General features: G+C 43.0%; 1 protein-coding gene across 2 annotated transcripts in view; it reads right to left on the bottom strand.

Moving 5' to 3' along the window:
- Positions 1 to 19921, bottom strand: part of PBX1 (PBX homeobox 1) — a 285383-nt gene that overhangs the window by 208401 nt on the left and 57061 nt on the right. The window lies entirely within an intron of this gene.

The following is a 19921-nucleotide window of genomic DNA, read 5'->3' as shown; positions in this document are numbered from 1 at the left end:
GTCAATGGCTCATTCCTTTTTGATTGCTGTGTGGTAGTCCATCAAATACTCACTGTCCCGTCTAAGGACATCTGGGTAGTTTCCAGTTTTGGGCTACTCCAAATAAAGCTGCTATAAACATTCATTACAAAAAAAGAAAAAAGAAAAAGAAACGACCGAGGATGCTGGTATCATGGAGAGGTTCTAACTTTCAGAGCCAAAAGGATTCTGAGAGACCAAGTCCCTCCTCCGACAGAGAATTGAAGTTATTAACAGTTGTCGGTCCAGAAGACTGTGCCTGTGTTTGCCTTAAGACACAAGGAACCAATGAAAAAGAAGCACATCCTGTCCTTCACGCTGGTGTCATCACCTGTTTCCAAGGATCTGTGCTGGGCACAGAGCCATCCCCTGAGTGGAGCACTTTTAGAGCAGTGCAAATTGGTAATTCCTAACCCTAGACTTACCTTACTCTGATCCTTGTCCTCTCTGGGGAAACTTAAGAATGAGAGCCTTTAGCAGGACTTCAATGAGAGGCAAGGTGAGAACCTGGAGCTCCCCCATTAGAATCCCTTTGCTGCTATGTCAACTTGTGGACACACAAATCTAAACACAACAGAGAAGACACAGGTCTGATTTCAACCCTGCTCAGCTAGGCTTCCAAAATCCACACTGCAGTCTGTCGAGAGGACACTTGCTGACCTGGCAATTCTGAAATCTAAAATCCAAGTCTTGTCAGCTCCTAGAGCATTCTGACTCACTGGGACTTCCTACACTACCCTGTCCACTCTGGCTTTGCCAGGGGCTTCATTTACCCAATCAGGCCCTAGGATTTTGATCTCATCTTGGAACCCATGGTTTCTAGAATCCCAAACAAATAATCTCACTGTTCTGTATGACTGTCTCATCATCTATGAAATGGGAGTAAATCATCCTCACTGATTCTGTAAGGCTTATCTAAGAAACTACTAAAAATTAATGACCACCTTCCAGGCTCCCTAGGAACCAAGTCAAGCATCAAAAGAGGAGAGGTCTCTTGCCTTCTGTTACCTAAACGGAAGGAAATAATGGCTCTTCGTTTGGAAGGCTAAGACTGGGGACAAAACCCAAGACACTGAAGTCTGTACTAAGCAGGTGGGCTACAGGGCTCGCCTTGTCCTTCTCACTTCCTGCTCTTGAACTGCTAAGAGGAGATTAGCGGCATGAATCCCTTCGTGCTGGCCACAGGCCAGATGTGCCAACACACTTGTGCCTTTCTGAACCTTCAAAACCACCGTAAGAGGCAGATATTGATATTTTCCTTTCCAGACAGGAGCACAAAGGTTCAGGCGGGACAAGTGGCTGCATAAAGCCACACCGCTAGCAGGTAGTGATATTAAGGACCAAACTAGGGCCTTCTGATGCCAAGCCTGTACTTGGCTACCATTCAACTCCCAGAGCAGGAACCAGGCAAGCAGTACTGACTCACCCCAGGAGGGGTAAGGGGTCGTATGCTCACGCTCTTTCTCTGGCTGCCAGATAATACCTTCCTTAAGCGTTCAGCTCCAAACACTCCCGGTGCTCCATACACACAACCGCCAAGAGGAGCAAAGGCCACACTCTGACCCAGGAGGCCTCTGCCAGGGAAGCATCTTTAGAATCGGTAGTGAGCAGGTGACCTCATTGAGGAGTGTCCCGTGCAAGGTGCCAGTCAGAGCTGGGAGAAAGGGCAGATCAGCAGGGCTCGCCTGCCTTTATCTCTCCCAACTGCTTTGTTCCTCAGACCCCAAAGAACAATAGATGGTCACGCTCTTCTTCTCCTGTCTTTTTCACACGGGCTGTGTGTGTGTGTGTGTGTGTGTGTGTGTGTCCTTATCAGAAAATTGACTGTTTTATATTATATTCACACATGCTGTCCAGAGTAAAGGCTCCACCAGGCTCAGAAGAGGCAGCACACAGAGAAGTCTGGTACTTTCCTAAGACTCCTCTTCTGGCTTAGCAATCAACCTGCAGGTCCAGCTGTGCACAGTGTCTTCAAAGGGGAAACCGAGGAATGCTGTACAAAAATCAATGCTTGGCCCAAAACAGTTTGGAAAGTAATCATTTTAAAGCACACACTTGTGTACTTATCCACCCTGGTTCACTATGTTTTCCTACATCTCACTGTGGCCAGGGCAGAGCATGACCCAGAGAAGCCATCTGTATTTTCCAGCAGATCAAACAGGAAGAGGCGTAGAAATCTGCGCAAGTGACCACGCTGCCGCTGTTGCTAGGCAGCAAGATTATGTCCATTCCCCGCTGCTTGACAACTAGCATTTCCTATCACATACACACACAGCCATAGCAGCAGCACAAGTGCCCTGAACTGTTGTCTTACTTACAGCTTTCAGAGAAAAGGGCTGAAATTCAAGGAACCTTAGAAGTCCAAATGGGTCCCTGGCAACATTCCACTGATATCCAGGTGGCCCCTAGAACAAGATGGCCCCATTCAATCAAACAGTGTCCCTTTGGTGACTCACGAATTTGTAACTGATGGTTGCACAAATATTCTACTGAGTGCAGTGATATGCCAGAGAGATGGGGAAAGAGCTTGAGTCAGCAGGCTTGAACTTTTGGAGAAGAAAGTCTATGCTGTCTGCTCCATACCTCCAAAGAACTCATCAGTGAAATAATAATCTTTTTCCTAGTATAGCCTGTGTAGTGGACTGGGATACAGTAAGAGGGCCAAATACCTTAAATGGTGATGTTTCTTTCTGTGGTCCCCAACAAATGCCAGGGGAACTTGGCAAACCTGTCCTGAGGGCAAAATTGGCCAACAGTCATCCTAACCTCATTGGTCACAATCTGTCAGCTTCTCAACAGCAAAGCCAAGTCATGCACTTATTGTTCAAATCGAATAGCTGCCTACTATATAACAGGACACCCTCAGTCCACCTCCTGTCTTTGAGTGATAAAGAAACAGATGTTCCAAACCACACTGGAAGTTAGTGTCCCAGTGTGCACTTGAACTCAGAGGCCCTTAGCTTCTAGTCAACTGTCTCGGCCACTATAATACCAGCTCCATTGTTTTCAAGCTAGACCCACATAAGAATCATGTTCGTTTATTTTTTCTTTCAGTTTTATTTCAGCCCATCTTTTTAATGTGTTAACGTTTCTAACAGCCCCTTTAAGAAGAACCATATAAAGTTCTGCTCTGCTCACCAGGCAAGCAGTCTCATAATACCACTGGGGGCATATGCATTCTCTTCTAAATCTCTCCACAGCACTTCAGAAAATTCTCCAGGCATCGTTCTGATTCCACTCTGAATTCAGTGAGATCATCCAAAGTGATAACCTCACTGGTATTTCATCTTCTTCTCAGCCCCAGCTGGAGAATTTTTCCCTTCATTAAAATTAACGAGGTCCGTTTCCCAAGTTCAAGACACCGAGCACTCCTGTTGGTGGAGTTTTGTTTCTTAAATTGAGCTACAGTTCTCTAAGTGCAAAGTTATACTAAGCGTCATTTACTTTATTGCTATGTAATAAGAAGCCAAAATGGAAGTGCTAAGCTCTCTTCCTAACACATCCGACACTTTGGCAGCCACGTGCAAACACACACAAACCACACGTCCCCAACTCAGCCCATGGTCTCTCTGCATTTGGCCACAAAAGGAAACTTACCACAGTTTAGAATCGACAGCTTGGAAGAAAAAATTAAAAACCCGTGCCTTCTAAGTGGCCAGGGATCTAGCGTCACAGCCAATGTAAGAAGAAAGACACAGTCTCCCTGCATCTGACAAAGCCATGGTGTCCATCCATAAAGTAACACAGGGTAAAAGGATCTGAGCAGATGGGACGATTTCTGTTCCCTTCTCTGCAGCCAGCAAACAGGTGACTAAATAGCCAGAGCTGAATGTGGCCTTAGTCAACAGTCATAAAACGCTCCAGTCTGACCAAAAATCAAGGGAAAATACCGTGTCACCAAATAAAAGATGTACTCAACACTACAGTACTCATGAAAGGAAAGGGAGAGAAGGATAAAAATAAAAAGGCAATTTCATAAATGAGGTGGAAAGGAACTCTACAAGGGAACTATAAATACTCAGATCCTACACCCCCGCTAGAAACAAGCTGGCCTCGTCCCCAGTGTTCCAAGCTGAAATAAGATGCTTTCAGATGGTCACAGAGAAAGGAAAACGGTCGTTCAGACCCACTCCTTCGGTCACCCTTTCAAGTGCCTCTCCTTAGTTAGCCCAACCAATTTTGTTTGCGCCCGCTTTTTCTCCCCTGTCTCTGTAGACCTGTGTTTCGGTAAAAATAAAATATAACTGTAAGTGAGATCAAAAGGAAAAAAAAAAAAAACAAGATGCTGAGGGCTAGGACTGAAGCTGGGGTAGGAGTGGTAGTCCTGTCCAGTGATTCTAGGCCACCGGATTTGTCAGAGCCCATTAACCCAGGCAGGGAAGGGAGCTCACAGCTCCCACTGTTGGCTGATCAAAGTCCAATCAGAAAGTAAGGGAGGAACCCAGCCAGCCTCATGCGACCCAGCACAGGAAGCCAAGTCTAAAAAGAATAAGCGCTTGTGAATAAGGTGCACCCAGACATCGTTACCGGAGCCTGCCAGAGAGAGGGGGGAGGCGGGGTGGGGAAGGAGGTCTATTTGAAGCTGCATCCTAACTAACCTTAATAAGTTAATGCAGAAATCCTCCCAAGGAGTCTGGCTATAGGAGACGCTGTTCTCAACTGAATCAAAATCTGTTATGTGGTAATATAATAGATGTAAATTAAAACAGAAAATCTATCATGCCTCTAATGTACCCTGATAGCCAAGTGTGTGGATTGTCCAAGGAGAGGCACCAAGAGGAAGGGTGATATATGGCGAAGCTGGATGGAGGGTGAAAAGCGTGGCGAGCCGAGCGGGAGAATGGTGCAGCCTGCTTGCGCTCCTCAGACCCAAGGGCAAGAGACGAATAAATGTTGATTAGTGTTGATTTTGTCCGACAAACGCCTGTCGAGTGACAGTTGGGCTAAGCTGCACTGAAAGAGAACCATTAATCTTGGTCTGGTTTAAGTAGAGTATATTAATTTGTGTCATTTTTACTAAGTTGTACCGAGAAAGGCCTCTCGCTGCTTTGCATATAACTGCTTTGGCGGTTCAGCCCGGTTCCCCTCCCTCCCCTCATCATCCCCCTCCCTCCCTCCCCCCCAACCCCCCACTTTTTAAAACAGATACCACGGTGGCAGCGGTGGCAGCAGCAAATTCAAATGACACAGCAGGGGACTGAGAGCTCCTCTCTTGGATTAAGAAAATAAACTCCCAGGGTGTTGGCATAGCAACAGCATTTCAGATGAACTGCTATATATTCAGTGATTAATAAATTAACATTTTTTACAGTGGTTCCCCCTTTCCTCCCCACCCCCGCCCTCACTACAAGCCCCCTCCCCACACACACACTTCCACCTTCTCTAAGCTGCATCTCTGCTCCTACAAGGCTAAAGAAAGGAAGCTCAGCACATCTGCAGCCTCAGAGCTAACTCCTGCCCACAGCTGCCATCTCTAAAGACAGACCTCACAGCCTCTTGTCACCTATAAGGCTGTGAGGAAGCTGGGGTTAGGGGGCAGACCCAGACAGAACTACGTTCAACAAGGTGCACGGAACGCTCTCCAAGATACTGACAGCAGCAGGCCCCCGCCCCAAAGATTTGGGCCTTTCCAAGTCCCAACAGGCTAGGAAATAACGAAGAGGTTTTGTTCCTCCCCAAAAATACATCCCTGAAACAATGACCCCAAACAATGTCCAGAAGAGTCCTGACCGCCCACGCTTGTGCTACATGAAAAGAAAGATTGTGACCCTAGGATGGCGGTACCTTCATAGGAAGCTGACACTTCCCTTTGAGCTTACAGTTGGCCAGCAGACACTACAACAAATTTGGGCAATTCACATTCCAGAAACAGGACCCGATCAGCATTGTGGGAGGAAGGGAAGAACAAAAAGATATTAAGCACTGCCATGGCAGTCTAGGCCAGTTTCAACAGTAAGTCAGATTCAAAAAGCAGGGGCTTCCCTGGTGGTGCAGTGGTTAAGAATCCGTCTGCCAATGCAGGAGACACAGGTTCGAGCCCTGGTCTGGGAAGATCCCACATGCCGTGGAGCAACGAAGCCCGTGCGCCACAACTACTGAGCCTGCGCTCTAGAGCCTGCAAGCCACAACTACTGAGCCCACTTGCCTAGAGCCCGTGCTCCGCAACAAGAGAAGCCACCGCAATGAGAAGCCCGCGCACCGCAACGATGAGTAGCCCCCGCTCGCTGCAACTAGAGAAAGCCCGTGTGCAGCAACGAAGACCCAACGCAGCCAGCCAAAAATAAATAAAATAAATTTTAAAAAATGTTTTAAGAAAAAATTCAAAACGCACTCTTTTTTCAAAGCCTTCAGGAAATAATACTATGCTTAAGGCATAATATAGGAAGAGAGAAATGATCAATTCTGTTTCTTCACAGCTCTCACCTGTACCAGTGCTTTAGCATAATCACTAGTCCAAAGTGAGCCCCAGCAGGTGTGGAACAAGGCTGGGTCCTGCTAAAAGCCAATGGCACTAACACAGGGCCTCAGGAGACACACGGCCACAACATCCCTGAAGGAGCCTCTGGCTGAATCTCCCAGTAGCCTACAATTATAGGCTCTAAGAAACCAGGAGGAATACTCAGTGAGCAACTTAGAAGCTACCTTCAAACTGAAAGAAAGAATAGACATACTGGGCTTCCCTGGTGGCGCAGTGGTTGAGAGTCTGCCTGCCGATGCAGGGGACACGGGTTCGAGCCCTGGTCTGGGAGGATCCCACGTGCCGCGGAGCAACTAGGCCCGTGAGCCACAACTGCTGAGTCTGCGCGTCTGGAGCTTGTGCTCTGCAACAGGAGAGGCCGCGACGGTAAGAGGCCTGCGCACCGCGATGAAGAGTGGCCCCCGCTCGCCGCAACTAGAGAAAGCCCACGCACAGAAACAAAGACCCAACACAGCCATAAATAAATAAATAAATAAAAATTTTTAAAGAAGAATAGACATGCTGTGTATAGGTCCAGAAGACAAAGCTGGAACTAAGAATGAGTATTACAGGCGGTGGTGAGCTAGCATTCAGAGAGGCAGTGCTACAGAGAGCTGGGTAACCCTTACCCAGGACCGTTACAAACAGGTTCCTTCCTCAATTAAATGGCAGGTTCAACTACGTAACCTTTTAGATAGCTCAAAGCCACTGCTGGAGGATGAAGACAACAAATAACGGCAGCAAAAATATTCTATGAGGCTGAACGTGTGCCAGAAGCTGTTTCAATGGCTTTACATGTATTAACTATGAGAAAGATATCTATGAAGCAGATACCACTGTTATACTTCCCATTAGATAGATTAAGATGCTGAAGCTAAGAGAGGTTAAATAATATGTCCAAGTCACCTAGCATATAAATGGCAGAGCTGGGAGTCTGGAGCCAGGCTCTTACCTACTACGTGATGATGTTCTCCATCAATTCAATTCAAATTCTACCAGATCCGAGACACAATGTTGGGACCCTTGAATAATAGCAAAATGGACCTGGCAATGAAAACACTAGTAATAGAAAATGATGTGATTATTAGTAATAGAAAGAGAGAGGGAGACAGAGAGAGACAGAGCAGAGAAACATGGCTCTGGAAAACAAGAAAAAGTCAGTCAACACCATTCATTTGAGGACATTCTACATGGAGAGTGTAGCACAGTGGATGTGATAACAGGAAAACTGATTCTGAGTCCCAGCTATGCCACTAACTAATTGTATGAATCCACTCTGGGTTTTCTTCTCTGTAAAACAAATCGGTTGGGGATTTCTAAGGTTGCTTCTAGTTCTTAACCCTATATGAGCAGATTGAGGGTCCAAGCACCATAAAATCAATTACCCACTTTTTAGGTTATTCCCAGAGTCACCCGAATAACATCATTTTGTGCTTCCATCTCTACCTTTCCACCACCTCCAAGCTTGTGGAGAGCACCAGTGAGTCCACGGTTACATGTTCTCTGGATCATACATACCATGTGTATCTAACGCATCCACGCCGCTGATTCTCCCCAGTCTATTCATCATGAGAAACGCCTCGTCGTAAGTGTGTTGGAGTGGTTGATATAAAGCAAGAGGTTGAGAAAAAGCCCAAACACAGGGCTTGAGCAGTGTCAAATCCATAGTGGGCATTCTGCCTATTCTATACTAATGGACATCTCTAATTCCTGAAATTATTCATGGATTATGAAAACCTATACACTCAAGTTCATAGAGTTTGGCTTTTCTCCCCCTCCCGTGTGCAGCAGGAGAAAAGCTGTGCTGTGAGCCTGAGGACAGGTACACCAGGTCTCACCTCTCTCAATGCAGAGCCTGACTTCTTCCCTACCTCCCTCTGAAATCAGGATATCTGAGATTTTAATTCCTTGGGAGAACGGGCAGCATCACAGGGGGAGGGAAAAAGCATAATGAAGATGAACGGGTTGAAGGCAGTGGGGGCACTAAAGGATACTTCCCTTCTTTGTAACTTCAACTCCAGTTCAGCCACATCAATGAGGTGCTGCCAGGGCTATTGATGCCGAGGCCGTGGCCAGGTCCTAGGGCTTCAGGGCAGAAGGGTGTTAGGTCAGCCCCAAGTAATCATGATGATAACAATAACAATATCAGTACTTGTCCAGAGAGAGGGGTGGTGTGAAGGGAATCACATTAAATCCAAGAGGACTCAGATAAAATGATGCTAAGGGTCAGACTGAATCTCACAACAGCCTGTGATTTGTGGCTTATGCCACTTTTCTAATTTGCCTCTCCCTGGCTGATGGCCCATGAAGGTGAGGGGGGTTACTGGGTGTTGCCCAGGCTCGGCTTACAGAACAAGCAAGTCACAACACTGCTCGCCCAGTTCCTGACTCTGCTGCAGCCACCGTGGCTTCCAAAATCATGTTTTGAACTGTGAAAATAGTCAAATGTGGAAGCAAACCCGTTTCCGATTCCTTGATTTGTATTATTTTCCTTCACTTGTTACGAATGCTGATTTATCTTAGTGATTTCATATGCATCTTAATTGCTTTCCTCTTGTGTGTTCAAAGTGTATCTGATGCAAGTGTCTGTCTGCAAAAACAATATGTCCTGTTTATATATTATCTATTGTGGACTGTAAACAGTAATGGCAGGGACTGTCTTTTTTCTATCACACTTGTAAATATGCCCAGAGGCTAAACAGCTTCTCCAATAAGTAAAATAAATAATGAATTAAGTAAGTGGACTTGTCACTCTCTGTGTGGAATATTTATGCTTTGCACCTTATCGCACTAAAAGGGTCAACACAGAGTGATAGTGTTTACTTTCCTCTTTTACTTAATTTTTTGTCCCCCTCCTCCACCCCCATGATTTTATTACATGAATCTGAGAGCTATAGTTTCTAGCCTCTCTATGTTGTTTACCCCCAAAGACATTTAAGTTTGTTCATAAAGTACACTGAACATTGTAGAAAAAAAAAATTCTCATGCTCACTGTGTCTACGAAACTATTTGTTTTATTTTAACCAGAACTTTCATCTAGCACTTAAGCCAGATGGAGGCTTTTAAAAGGTGTCTTAAAAAAAAAAAAAGTGGTAACAGTTATGTACATTAACCTGGAAGAAAAAGAATAAGCAATGCTGTGTTTAATATATTGCTTCTTCCTTTCTTCCATCCCCACCCCCCAATTTCTGCCAGGTCCCTGTATCTCCCTTATGTAGCCCATAGTGCTGCTATTTCATAACCTACTCTGTCAGGGACATCAAACTACCTGGAAACCTTCTAGAGCAGACAAGATACCTTCATAGGAAGGTGAGACTCGCGGACTCTCAGGCTTTTGTGTGATGACACCAAATGCCCACCATTCTTGTTTTACTATGAGTTGTGGAGGATCGGAATTCAGTACATGATAAAAGCAAAGATCCAAAGATTGCGCAAGAGAGTAACTGCCAAGTATCTTGTGGGGGCAATGTGATCAAGAGAAAAAAGCGTAGGCTTTAGAATCAGAGAAACCTGAGTTTTGTCACTTACTAGTCATAGGAGATTGGACAGTTTATTTAATCTCTCTAGGGCTCAGTTTCCTCATCTGTTAAATGAAAATAATAACTTTTTCAGGATCATTCAATGTACTTTACACGGATGATCGCATTTCATCTGCTTTCTCTTCTCCTTATTATTGAGAAACAGAAGAATGATATCAAACGGGATATTACAGTGTCTCCTGGTTATAGACGGATCAATGGAAAATCGCTAATTACCACAGGCAGGCTATATATAAAAACTGCATATTCAAATATATGAGCACCATGCCTACAGGTCAGAAAGCCCAGCTGAAGATCTAAAGGAGACCATGACCTTTCTCCTAAAATGCCCCAATACCCAGGCATATAAAATACCTCGCTCAGACTTAAGAAACTCAGAAAAGGAAAATATATTCAGAATTCTTTTTATTTATTTATTTATTTATTTTGGGCTGCATTGGGTCTTCATTGCTGTGTGGGGGCTTTCTCTAGTTGCGGCAAGCGGGGGCTACTCATCGTTGTGGTGCGTACATGCTTCTCATTGCGGTGGCTTCTCTTGTTGAGGAGCACAAGCTCCAAGCACACAGGCTTCAGTAGTTGCAACACGTGGGCTCAGTAGTTGCAGCACATGGGCCCTAGAGCACACGTGCTTCAGTAGTTGTGGCATGTGGGCTCAGTAGTTGTGGCTCACGGGCTCTAGAGCACAGGCTCAGTAGTTGTGGCACATGAGCTTAGTTGCTCTGTGGCATATGGGAGCTTCCCAGACCAGGGCTCAAACCCATGTCCCCTGCATTGGCAGGTGGATTCTTAACCACTGAGCCACCAGGGAAGCCCAGGATTCTTTTTCACGTCACCCAAGAATAGATTAAACAAATCTTTCTTTCTATGCCAAAAGACTCTCAGATCTAAATCCTTTTCCCTAATCAGAATCACTAACGTCCAAAAGTATCCCCACAGTGATCACGAGCACTAGCTTTTCTAATGACTTCACAAAAGGACATTAGTACTAATTTCACATTGTTTTAAGGTTGTTTAATTCACCTTCCTGAAAAAGTGGGGGGTTTTTGATAGCGTTTTTTATATCATCTGTGATTTTTGGCATACTCATTCACACTGTCTTTCAAAAAAGAAACAGTCAAAATATTGCTCATATAAAATATATAAATAGATGGAGTCATACATACAAGCATCCCAAATGTGGCTGAGATAACAGATTACAGGAACTACTACCTTTTATCAAGGAGTTGGCAAGCCAACCTTCTAGCTGGAAAAATAATTGAGAAATTTGGAGGCATAGTCTCACAACCAGTCTACTTTTGCCAAACGATCTCTCTACTACCGCTACACCCACATTTAACAGAAATGCTGAGGTGGCTTGATGGGAAATTGGCCTGACAGTAAAACCTTTTGAATAATTTCTGTTTTAAAGAATCAAGTAATCGTGGCAAAGCTGAAGTCCAGCTAGGGACCAGGAGACGTGGGTTTTCATCCCATTTGTGCTGCTACAGGCCAAATGACCTCAGCAAGCCACATGCATGACCTTTTGCATCTCAGCTTCCCTGTAAATGCAATGAGTGGGTTGGACTCAATTCTATGTGACTCCTCTCCAACACTAATAGTCTGCGAGTCAAGAAAAGGGAAAGTCTGCTAGAAGGGGAAAACCTTAGAGACACAGAGAGAAGATCTAAAAATGCTTATGGTAACCTGCAGAAACTGTGCCTATGAGGGAACTCTAAAGAGCATTTTGATATGCAGAGGGCTCCCTTCCCCCTCCTGTCTGGTCTCAGTATTTCCTAAGTAGCCAACCACTTACACAGCTCCATATTTAACTCAAAACGCTCAATGTGGGCTTCCCTGGTGGTGCAGTGGTTGAGAGTCGGCCTGCCGATGCAGGGGACACAGATTCGTGTCCCAGTCTAGGAAGATCCCACATGCCGCAGAGCGGCTGGGCCTGTGAGCCATGGCCGCTGAGCCTGCGTGTCTGGAGCCTGTGCTCTACAATGGGAGAGGCCACAGCAGTGAGAGGCCCGCGTGGGCCTGCCAGGTCCTTGTATCTCCCTTATGTAGCCCATAGTGCTGCTATTTCATAACCTACTCTGTCAGGGACATCAAACTACCTGGAAACCTTCTAGAGCAGACAAGATACCTTCATAGGAGGGTGAGACTCGCGGACTCTCAGGCTTTTGTGTGATGACACCAAGTGCGCGCCATTCTTGTTTTACTATGAGTTGTGGAGGATCGGAATTCAGTACATGATAAAAGCAAAGATCCAAAGATTGCACAAGAGAGTAACTGCCAAAAAACAAAGAAAAAACAAACAAAAAGACGCTCAACGTTAACTTTCTCTTTTTCGATGTTTAGATCACAAGTGTCAGCTTCTCCACATTCCTTAGAGGACGGGTCCACAGAGCCATGGAAAATGATTAATGTAGGAATGGCCACAAGCAGTCAAATAAGCAGAGCTACAGATATTAAAGAGAAAAGAGTGCCACAGATGACCAGGGTACGGGCCCCAGCCCTGGCCCTGGCTGAGAACTGGAGGTCAGCCCAAACAAGCACTGACTTCAAGAAGCTTGCAGGAGGATGTCAGTCTGCTCCACCCTAAGCAATGATGGAACTGTTGCCATGGCAACAAACGTACTTGAGAGGGACATGAGCAAAGGGAGACTTAAAAAGAAAAAAGACAATATGTGGCCTAAACAAAAATATGTGACAGCGTAAGGGGTGCTGTAAAGCCTTTACTGCCACTTGTTAAGGAAGACCTGTATAGCTCACTCGTGAGTAATAAGGCGGTCAACCCAAACTAAGGCACTAAAAATTTTATAGCACCCCACATATCATATAGATCTAGATAGACAGAAGAACAGAGATACATATATAAAGGATTTCTGCAGATACACTCACAAACACACAAGGAAATGTTGCTACTGATTCTGGAAACACCATCTTCTAATAGAGTCGTTAAATTTACCAATATCCTTAATTTATCGGCTATCAAATTCCACATCCCATCAGTTCAGTTCTTAAAAGGTTCAGAAAGCTCAGCTGCAATGAGAAGGAGCAGTGATGGTTTCACAGGGAGTACAAACCAGCCAGGTGCATAAAGCTAGGAATCTCAGTTCTAATGGTGACTCCACAACTAATTTATTATTTCACAGTTGGATTAAACATTCCCTACTGCCATCAGAGATTGTCAAGGTGACTGTTGAGGACTTGAACAGCAAGGACCATTGCGACCCAGTATAGAAGATAAGAGACTGCTGTGTTGCGAGTCTATATCCCTTACCTTACCCAAAAGATACGCTCCAGGGGGACCAGTCGTAAACTGATTTATAGTCTTATTAGAAGACTACAGGACTAGAAGACTTAGCCATTTAAAGCAAACCTGTAGTAAACGATTTTAGAGTAGACTTTTTAAAACATTCTTGTAAAATGAATAATGACTCTAATTTTTTTCTCTAAATTTAGTTTTCTATGAGTTTTTTCAAAGTGAAGTACACATAACTCAGGGGAATTCCACTGCACACTGTGCCAAGAACAGACATCCCCCAAACAATCGAGGTACTACTTCTCAGTCACCTGAATCTAAAACAGGTACAGAAAGATGCCTTCTTGGGGCCTATGCTCTATTTGCTGTAACTCCCAGCTGCCAGTTTCAAATGCATGGCCCCAGCAGGAAACCAGCTTGGTTAAATTCAGAGGCCTCATCTTGCCCACCGCTAAGTACTTCGCCATGATATGTGAGAAAAAAATGAGATTACATGGATGAAAGTGCTCCATGCTCACTGGAGAAAAAAATACTATAGAAATTGAATGGATTGGTATTATTAATTATTATTTCTACTGAACCATTTCTGAAGCACAGACATGGATGCTTGCCTGGCTTTTAAAGAGAGAGTGACGCCCATCCCTTAACCAAAGGCCACGTTCAGTCCCTTCAGTAGCTCAGAAAACGTGAACAACCAAGTCGAGCTTCCCCAAAACATCTTGTCCATCATATTGGCTTCCAATCTCTTGGAACTTCCTTCAGGTTGAACATTATTGCCTTTCTCTGCTATTCTGACTCTCCTGTTCTGTTGCTGAGGGTTCATTCTTGGGTCCCATCTGGGTCACCATGTGGGATCACCATTGCCGAGCTGAGCCACGCTCACTTATGCAGGAGGCAACTCTCCCTGAATTGAACACACAGAGGCTGTAGGTGACACAATGATCAGGCCAAGCCACACATATGTCCCAGTGCATTCCAAAATCAATAGGACATTTATAATAATGGAAGTTCAACGGCTTCCATTTTGTGAAGTATTAAATGTGCCAAGAGACTGAGTTAAAGCTCAGGCTATGAAAGGGGACTGTAAGTTATACTTCCTTAAAAAAGAAAATTAGCAAATGGTTCATTTTACCTTAAGGGGAAAAAAAAAGGCATTTTCAATTAGGTGAGTGGAAGGACAAATGCTCCAAAGTGCATTCTGCTGAAGTTATAAGTGCTTTTGAAACCTCCTGTCAAGGCGTTAGTAACACAAGATTTAAGATGCCCGATTAATTTTTCCCAGCCACCAGCCAAAAGTAGATGCAGGAGGAGGTTAAAAGCTAAGTGTTTAATTAATATTAAATTTATAAGATTCTCTATCACTGAAAGCATTGTAAAATTGAAAAAGCAGTTAATTTTACGGTTGCTGTGTATTCCTCTGCTTTGATCTTTGATCTATGATATAAAATCACCAACTGTAAAAGATTCCTGAGCTTTATTATACCTGTTTAATGGTGAGAAGGAAGAAAGAGAGGGGGGACCTACAGACATGAGTGGGAGTGATGTCCTGAAACTGGTCATTAGCATTGATCAGAGAAAAACCTAAACATGGGATATATTCAGGAAATAGCCTTTGACCAAGCCACAGAGAGAGACAAGGCATACTCATCTCACCCATTTTTTACACCTCATTTTTCTAGAGTACTAAGACCTACACACAGCAGCTGTCTATCCATGACTTCAGACAAAACACTGAAGCAGAATTAGGGAAGAATTTTCCAAAATTGAGAGTTGCCAAGACTTAAACTGTTCACTGGAATCGACCACCACATTGCCTTTTCTACAGAGAAAAATTCTGAAATTAGAAAAGTGTGTGTCTGTCTTGAACAGTCTATATAGAGATTCATTCTACCAAGGATTCCATCAACTCACCCACGTGGAGAAACCCAGGCCTGGACAAGGAATGCTCAGCCGGGGCAATGAGCCCTCTTTCATCAATGGCATTTGCCAAAGCCCTACTGATAAAGGACAAAGGGACAAGAATCGGAGGAGATGGGAGGAAAACCTGCCGCTAGAAATGCTACCATCCTGAGCAAGGTTTCCCCAGGGTTTCAAAACACCCTATTTCTGCCAATCTAGACAGATGCTCGGTCTCTTTGTACAAGACCAAGTCATGAACGCTTAAAGTTAAAAAGGGGAAAGGGAGTAGGTACCCCTCAAATAAACCGAACATTCAGCCTGCAAAAACATCCAATACTTGCCTTCACCCCTTCCCCACCCAAAGTTGGGGTTGGAGGCGGGGAGCGGTTTGAGGATGGGGGTGACAGGGTCCAGGAAGGAACGGGGCTAGGAGGTGCAGGAAAAGAGAGTATTCCCTGCCCAACAGAAGTTTGTATCCTTGTACCCAAAAGAACAATGAGGGCACTTCCAACTCCTGGCCTCCTTCAATTCTGTCTCAAATCCAGAGACAAAGACCTATTATGCAGAATAGATTTTACAGAAAGGCACAAGGAGGGTGAGGGGGAAATGGGATAATTCATGTGAGGTGTTTTTTCTTTTTTTTTTTTTTAATCCCATCAGGGATCTCATTATAATTTCATTATTAGCAGAAAAACCAAATAAGTGGCAAGAAAAAGAATATCAACTTAATATTAACACACACACACTCACACACACAAAGATGAAAGATCTTCTAAGCTTCAAAGCAGCTGCTAATTTTCCCAGCTTCAAACGACTCAGTGAGAAAGACACTGATAATGAATGTGCTTTTTCCACTGGCTCACTTATAAACTTTTTCCCTTTCCGTCTCCCTCCCCAAAATTAGTTCTCATTTTTAACTAGAAGCATACATCAGATGTAATAACAGAATCCTGACTTCATACATAATCTTCCTCCAGTGCTTTATCAATAAAAATGTAGAGGAAATAGAGAAGGAAGAAGTACAGATGATGCTCATCTGAAACATGGGGATGCTGAAGTGGTGGAATGTACAAGGCTGCATGAGTACTGGAACCTTACACAGTTAGTGAATCAGGGTCTCAAAGATGGGAATCCACGTCTCTGAAGTCTCAATGCTGGGGACAGTCAAAGAGGGAGAGAAGACAGAACACAAGAGAAAAAAGAACACAAGTTTCTCAGAGCACCAAAACCACACAGCATCTTTTTTTAATTTTTTTTTAAATTTTAATTATTTTTTATTGAAGTATAGTTGATTTACAGCGTTGTGTTAGTTTCAGATATACAGCACAGTGATTCAGTTATATATATATATTTCAGATTCTTTTCCCTTATAAGTGATTACAAAATACTGACTATAGTTCCTTGTGCTATACAGTAGGTCCTTGTTGTTTATCTATTGTATACATAGTAACACATATATGTTAATTCCAAACTCCTAATTTCTACCCCTCCCCTTTCTCTTTTGGTAGCCATAAATTTCTTTTCTATGTCTGTGGGTCTACTTCTGTTGTGTAAAAAAAAAAAAAAAAAAGTTCACTTGTATCATTTTTTTTAGATTCCACGTATAAGGGATATAATATGATATTTGTCTTTCTCTGTCTGGCTCACTTCATTTAGTATGATAATCACACAGCATTTTTGACTCATTGCATTCAAAACGGGATTCCAGGTAGGTCTTAGCACATTTCTAAAGAGACAACCGCTGGTCCCCTTTAAAAGACAAGCTCTCTCACCAGCAAGCATTTGTCACAAGCACAATGATGGGCAGTGTCTAAACTCAGAAAACTAAATGTCTTGGATGTCAAGAGGCCACAGTTTAATAAGTGGAGTGATACATGTTTTTCCTTCTTTCTTTTTACAATCAATCTCCTTTAAGGTAACACAAAGCAAGCCAAAGGAAGACAACCTCGAAAACTAAGCGAAGCATCACTGTGGGAACCCATTCTGTTCCCAAGCCCATGTCCTAGTACCAACCCAGAGGGAGGTCCCGTGATGAAGCTTGAGGCAGTGAATAATAAAAAGCACTTAGCACTGTGCCTGACACAGAGGTGGTGCTCAGTAAATAATAAAACCCAAACAAAGAAATCTATCCCCCTCCACCTTCCTCAACAGTAATAGGGCATATTGCCTTGGAAAGAACAGCCAAGGAAAAACTACAAATACACCTCATTGCCCATAACCTGAGAAAATACATTTCAAGAGTACAGAACTGGTGCCCAGAACACTAACTTTCTTTGTCTCTGTAACTGTCTTTTTCCATCAAGAAGCTACAAACTTGAGACGTGTTTGCACTGAATGTATGTTTCTGAAAGCTTTCCCTGGTGGTGAAGTGGGATACTGCGAGCCTAGTTCTCCTAGGCAATTTCATTCTGGACCAAAAAGTAAAAGAGAACAAGTTTCCAGAACTGAAGTTCCCATAAGCTAGTGCCAAGTGTACGCTACAGCGCTCAAGAGTCTATGTGAGTCTCTTTCTGTTTTGGAAGTAAGTTCATTTGTATCTTTTAGCTTTTAGATTCTACATATAAGCGATATCATATGATATGTGTCTTTGTCTGGCTTAGTTCACTGAGTATGATAATCTCTAGGTCCATCCATGTGGCTGCAAATGGCATTCTTTCATTCTTGTTTATGGCTGAGTAATATTTAATTGTGTGTGTGTGTATATATATATATATATATATATATATATATATATATATATATATACACACCACATCTTCTTTATGCATTCATCTGTTGATGGACCATTAAGTTGATTCCATGTCTTGGCTATTGTAAATACTGCTGCAGTGAACACTGGGGTGCATGTATCTTTTCAAATTATGGTTTTCTCCAGATATATGAACAAGAGTAGGATTGCAGGATCATACGGTAGCTCTATTTTTAGTTTTTTAAGGAACCCCAGACACAGAAAACAAACTTATGGCTACCAAAAGGAAAAGGGGGGTGGGGGAGTGATAAATTAGGAGGTTGGGATTAACATATACACACTACTATATATAAAACAGATAACCAACAAGGACTTACTGTATAGCACAGAGAACTACACTCAATGTTTTGTAATAACCTATAAGGGAAGAGAATATGAAGAAAAATACATACATTGTATGTATTTACATACATTGAATATGAATTCAATATACATTGAATATATATTCAATATATCTGAATTGCTGTGCTGTACACCTGAAACTAACATGATATTGTAAATCAACTATACTTCAATTAAAAAATATATAGAGAGAGATATACATGAAAAACAAAAGAGTCTATGCGGTGGGTCGTGACATAACACATTCTGTAGGAAAACCATTCAATTCTGACTAAGGGGAATTTTCTACCCTACAGAAATATATTTCCAAATTTATGATAAAAGTCACCGGAGAAATAGACAACACTTACACAAATTTTCACAAATATATTTTCTAGAATTAAAATCGTTTTCAAAAGTGAAAGTTATTTGCTTAAATTTTTATAAGCAGCTTTGATGACCACAGGCTAGGCAAAGGTTCCCAACCTTTGTGACTATACAGTCTCCCTTTTTCATGCTAAATAAATTGCAAGGACCACTAGGAGACAGTGGTTCTACTTTTAGCTTCTACAGATGGAGGAAACGTACACATGACAAAAAGCCAATAGAAACTGAAAAGTGCTTTTTTAAGTGAATATGCATTTTATTAACCACAATAGCATCTCATACATTTAAAGAATTTCAGTAGGTATATCTGTATGTGCATCTGTGTGTACGTGCATGACACTGTTCTGTTTATAGACAATGCTTGGTGTACACAAGGATTTTCCAAACCTTTTCAACAACTTCATGGTTCCCCCAGGGTCCATGGCCCACAAAATGGGAATCACTGCACTAGAGGAAAGAAGATTCCAGTTGAAGAAATATATGCCTCTAACCAAATCCTTCATTGAGAGAAAATGACATTCAAACAGCTGAACGATTTTACACTCACCACTCCTCATTTTACTACTTCTACCAATACTATCAAAATGTTGATAGACACAATACAGATAATTTCCCAGTTTACATGGTCTTGGTTTATAACACAGTAAAATTTCTCTTTGGTACAAGAACTGATCTTCTATCTTCTGTGTATACATTTCCTATTACAAGAACTGAGCTTCTTCTACCTTCTGTGTATACATTTCCTACTACAAATTATCTCCGTAAGGATATTGCAGAGAATAACATAATCAAAATAACATTTCTAACAAAGATATATGTGTATGATCAATAACAAGAGTAGCAATTGCTTAAGAAACATTAACAAAGAATTCTTCCGATCCAGTTCGCCCTGTGGTTTTAGGACAGTGGAAGGATGATAGGAAAGCAACAATCCATACAAAAGACTGACCTCCACATAAACAGCCACAGGCATTCCCTCCCCCAGTACACACCTCATCCCCACTATCTCCCTATCCGATTTCCATTCATCTGTTCTCAGCTCCTGTTTGTCTGAGGCCACACGCAACTGGATTTGTCAAGCCCCCTTTTAACAACTTGTTGTCACAGTCCATTACCAAATTGCATATAGTTATATATTCCACTAATTAGGCTTCTAAAATATCATTAACATGTCTCTTGATCATTAGCATAACGTATGAGGCGTCCTCGTTAGGCACGACTCGAGTTTGTTAATGTGGTAATGAAAGGCACAAGGCACACTCGGCAGGAACCAAGACACACAGAAGTGGGGACTATCCAGGCAC

This window comes from Mesoplodon densirostris, chromosome 2 (assembly GCF_025265405.1).
Source record: "Mesoplodon densirostris isolate mMesDen1 chromosome 2, mMesDen1 primary haplotype, whole genome shotgun sequence".
In the NCBI taxonomy this organism is placed as follows: Eukaryota; Metazoa; Chordata; class Mammalia; order Artiodactyla; family Ziphiidae; genus Mesoplodon; species Mesoplodon densirostris.
The sequence above is the reverse complement of the archived record's forward strand: the minus strand, read 5'-3'. Positions and strand labels throughout refer to the sequence as shown.